The following is a 4,899-nucleotide window of genomic DNA, read 5'->3' as shown; positions in this document are numbered from 1 at the left end:
ATCTGTTAAAATCATTTTCTTCCCAATTTTGTTTATAGGTTCTGAATTACTGTGTTGTTCGTTCATGAACATGAACAAAATAAAATCAGGATTCAAGATTATTTACCTTTAACTTTTGTAATTTATTTAATTTGTTTCTATTTTATTTTATTTTTTTGAGACAGAATCTCGCTCTGTCACCCAGGTTGGAGTGCAGTGGTGCGATCTTGGCTCACTGCAACCTCTGCCTCCTGGGTTCAAGTGATTCTCCTGCCTCAGTCTCCCGAGTAGCTGGGATTACAAGTTGTGCCACCCTGCCCAGCTAATTTTTGTAGTTTTAGTAGAGATGGGGTTTCCCCATGTGGCCAGACTGGTCTTGAACTCCTGACCTCAGGTGATCCACCCACCTCAGCCTCCCAAAGTGCTGGGATTACAGGCATGAGCCATCATGCCCGGCTCTATTTATCTTTTAGAAAACAACTTTTATAGAATGCTCAATGAAATGTGTACTTTTTAAAAGAAATATTACTTAAGTTTCAGGGGGAAAATGTGCAACTTTGTTATATAAATAAATTATGTGTAAATAATTTATTATTTCTATCCTAGATAGTAAATATAGTACCTGGTAAATAGTTATTTGATCCTCACCCTCCTTCCAACCTCCACACGCAGATAGACCTGACTATTGTTTCCTTCTTTGTGTCCATATGTACTTGATGTTTGGCTTCCACTTATAAGTGAGAAAATGCAGCATTTGGTTTTCTGTTTCTTTGTTAGTTTGCTTAGGATAATGCCCTCCAGATTTGGTTCTTTTTTATTGATGCATAGTATTCCATGGTATATAAGTACCACATTTTCTTTACTAAGTCTACTATTGATGCACATGTAGGTTGATTTCATGTCTTTTTTATTTTGAATAATGATGTGATGAATATACACATGCATGTGTCTTTACGGTGGAATGAATTACATCTTTTGGTGTATATACTCAACAACAGAATTGCTGGTCAAATTGTAGTTCTGTTTTAAACTCTTTAAGGAATCACCACACTACTTTTCATAATGGCTGAAATAATTTTTCTTTGTGCCATCAGTTTATAAGTATTCTTTCCCCACAACCTTGTCAGCATCTGTTATTTTTGACTTTTTAACAATAGCCATTCTGACTGGTGTGAGATGGTATTTCATAATGTTTTTTATTTGCATATCTCTGATTATTTGTAAGGTTAAGCATTTTTATAAGCTTGTTGGCCGCATGTATGTCTTCTTTTGAAAAGTGTCTGTTCCCATTATTTGTCCACTTTGTAATGTGGTTGTTTGTTTTTTGCATGTAAATTTGTTTAAGTCCTTATACATCCTGGGTATTAGATATTTGTCAGATGCATGGTTTTCAAATATTTTCTCTCACTCTTAGGTTGTCTGTTTATTCTGTTGATAGTTTCTTTTGTTGTGCAGAAGCTATTCCACCAGGTTGCTGGTGGAATTGGCGCAGGATGACAGCTGGAGAATGGAGTCAGTTTTATCGAAGTATGAAAACCAGATTACTACTTTCATTGAATACCTAGAAGAATATTTAGATACAGATGAGCTGGTATGGATCTTAGAAAAACAGCATCATGTTAAAACAGAAACTTCTAAGCTGTTGTCTGATATGAGTGCTTGTCTATAGTTTACATACAGAAGGAAATTTTCACCAATTTGGGTAACGGGCCCTTCATCAGATCCTGGTTAGGGATGTATGCTATACTGTGGACAGATGATACTGGCTCAAGCCCTTATACGTAAACACTTGGGAAAGGACTGGAACTGGGAGAAACAACAACAACAACAACATAATACCAATGGATCCTACAGTGCTTCTTATAAAAAATTGTTGCTACACTATATATCAAATGGCACAAATGGGTGTAGGAGAAGGGAAATCAATTGGAGAATGGTTTGGACCAAATACAGGTGCACAGATGTTAACAAGAAACCTTGCTTTACTTGATGAATGGAATTCCTTGTCTCTTTATGTTTCAATGGATAACACAGTGGTCATTGAAGATATCAAAAAAAGTGTTGTGTCCTTCCCTTGAGTGCTGACACAGACTGTGACAGGTCTCCCGATTCTCTGCTTCAAACTAGAGTAAGGGCACCTCTGCCTACTGCCTAGCCTGGAAACCCCTGTTGCTCATTGTGCCCCTTTGCCTGGGCATAAACTGAAACAATCCTGTCTATGTTGATGCATTCAAAGAGTGTTTTAAGATGCCACACTCTTGAGGGGCATTAGGAGAAAAACCGAATAATGCTTATTATTTCAGAGAATTCTTAGGTGATAAGCTCATCTTTTTGGACCCTCACACAACCCAGACCTTTGTCAACACTGAAGAGAATGAAATGATTGATGACCAGACTTTCCATTGCCTGCAGTCCCCACAGCGAATGAACATACTGAACCTGGATGCTTCAGTTGCATTGGGATTTTTCTGAAAATAAGAAAAAGACTTTAATAACTGGCATAGTCTTGTTCAGAAGGAAATTCAAAAGGAGCATTTAAAGATGTTTGAATTGATTCAGAAACATCCATCGCACTGGCCTCTCCTTGTACCTCTAGCCAGGCCAGAAGTGACAACCACTGGGGCATAATTCATTGACTCTACTGAATAACTGGAGGAGTTTGATCTGGAGGAAGATTTTGAGATTCTGAATGTGTAGAATCCTGGGATCTCAACTTGGAAGCCTGTCTTCCGTCTGGCACCATAAAAACATGAGCTTATTACATAAAACTTTTCTAGTCAGCAAGTTCCTCATATACCAATAGCATTCAAATTCGATAGTATTCATGACTGAGCCAATCACTGTTTCTCAGAAAAAAAAATTAAAAAAATAAAAAGACAGTAACTTCTTTCCCAGAAAGAAATAGAACAATCATGGAGCCTAGGAACAGAAAGATGAGGAGTTCATTGCTTCCCAGCTTGTCTTACATGGCTACAGCAAATCTTCAGCTTCTGTAATGAGGAGATGGACATCTGGAAAACAGGCAGCAACTCTCAGCTTGCTTCAAGAATAAGCAGATGAGAGATAGTTAAGCTGTTCTTCTTCATCCCTTTCAGGTGTGATCTCTTTTGGACTAAATATTAGCAATCTGTTGTCTTGCTCAAATAATAAAGTGACCAAATTAGGGAAGAAAAGGTTCTTGTTAAATTGTTTGAATGTGTAGTTTAAGTAATTATAATTTATATCAAAACGTTTGTCAAAGAATTGATGCCAAATATACTCTCTTGATCTTCCTATTTGGGGGAATCTCGCTATTTGATAGGTCAGTGCCCCCATTCTTACTGATACTTTTGTCAGATGTCGCCCTGTCCTTAAATCAAATCACAATCACTTAAATCAGGTGTCAGCAAACTTCCTGTAAAGGACCGGACAGTAAATATTTTGGGCTTTGCAGGTCATGCGACCTCTGTCCCATCTACTCAACTCTGCTATTGACATGCAAAAGCAACCATAGAAAATATGCACAAAAATGAGCGTGGCTGTAATTCAAGAAAAGTTTATTTACAAAAACAGGTGTGGCGCTGGGTTTGGCCTGTAGGCTATAGCTTGCCAATCAGTGACTTAAACTGTTGATTTTTGTTTGAGAAATTAAAAATAAATTGTGTTTGAATTATAAAAAAAGTTCCTCATTTTTTACATTAATTTTGTATTCTGAAACTTTCCTAAGTTTGCTTATCAGATCAAGGAACTTTTGGGTAAGTCACAAAGGGAAACATCTTTAATTCTAACCCAGGTACCCCTGGAAGTGTAATGGAAAAGTCTTCTGTTTCTACATGTGAGAAATCCATTTTAAATGTTTGTTATATCCTTGATAAGGTTAATATGATTTTATATTATTAGACCTAAGTGCAAAGTCAGTGTTGACTTTTTTAAATGTGACAATTCTTGGTGTAAAATATGTATTGAGAAAAAAGGCATCTTTTAAAACCCAAAAAACTGAACTAGCAGAGTAATGCCTTATATGAACTACCATGTGAGAAATTGAGTCTTCTGGTATGAGACATTTAATAGTATTAAGGAGTCTAAGATAAAGTTTATAGGGGGTGAGTAGAAAGATGACTTCCTCCTGGTAGAGGTAGCTAATAAAAAATTATTGTATTTTGGAGCTGGAGTGCAGCTACTACAATTACACAGGTCCTGCAAAACCTGAAGATGAGATTAATTTGTCAGAATTTGAAGCCCGGATTTGTCAAGCATAGATGATTTTGAACTTTTTGTCCTCTCTATATGATTTGCTATTTGGTGCTTTTCCCATAGTATTATGTAAACCTTAGTGAAATATGTCCAACCTGGGCCAATAGAAACAAAAGAAGGATTAAATTCCTTCTTGGAAAAGTGGAGGAAATGGTAGATAGCAGTTACCTAGGAAAAAAGATGTTGATGGCAGCACTCAGGGTAGAGAGAGTATGCCAGTGTAAAGGCAAAGTTAGGGAGGGCAGAAAATTCAGAAGTTTTCAATTTAGTCACCACTTTTCACTTGACTTGGAAATCCTTGCTACAAAAAGTAGCTTGGTAGGGTCTGTTTTCTACTGAGATAAGGAAGGCTGTATGAAATACCCAAGTTGTCACAGGAAAAAAAAAAAAAAAAAAAAAAAAAAAAAGATGATTTTTCCTATGCCTCCAAAATTGAATGAAGTTCAAGTTGCACATATCCAATAACATAGAAATGTCCAATCCCAGGTATGATACCTTTAAGAGATGCTATTTATGTGCATAAGTAGTAGTGTATAATAATATTCATTCCTGCATTGTTATAACAAAAAATTAGAAGCCTTGTAGTAATGTATAATAATATTCACTGCTACATGGCTATAAGAAAAAATTAGAAACATCTTAAATGTGAATCAACAGAGAAATGGTAAATTCTGGTATATTCATGCC

General features: G+C 36.3%; 1 pseudogene; it reads left to right on the top strand.

Annotated features, from left to right (window-relative positions):
* The first annotated feature begins 752 nt into the window (after positions 1 to 752).
* On the top strand, positions 753 to 4,587 carry LOC110742178 (annotated as a pseudogene).
* The last annotated feature ends 312 nt before the right edge of the window (positions 4,588 to 4,899 follow it).

The sequence above is a fragment of the Papio anubis genome, chromosome X, assembly GCF_008728515.1.
Source record: "Papio anubis isolate 15944 chromosome X, Panubis1.0, whole genome shotgun sequence".
Taxonomy (NCBI): domain Eukaryota; kingdom Metazoa; phylum Chordata; class Mammalia; order Primates; family Cercopithecidae; genus Papio; species Papio anubis.
The sequence above is the reverse complement of the archived record's forward strand: the minus strand, read 5'-3'. Positions and strand labels throughout refer to the sequence as shown.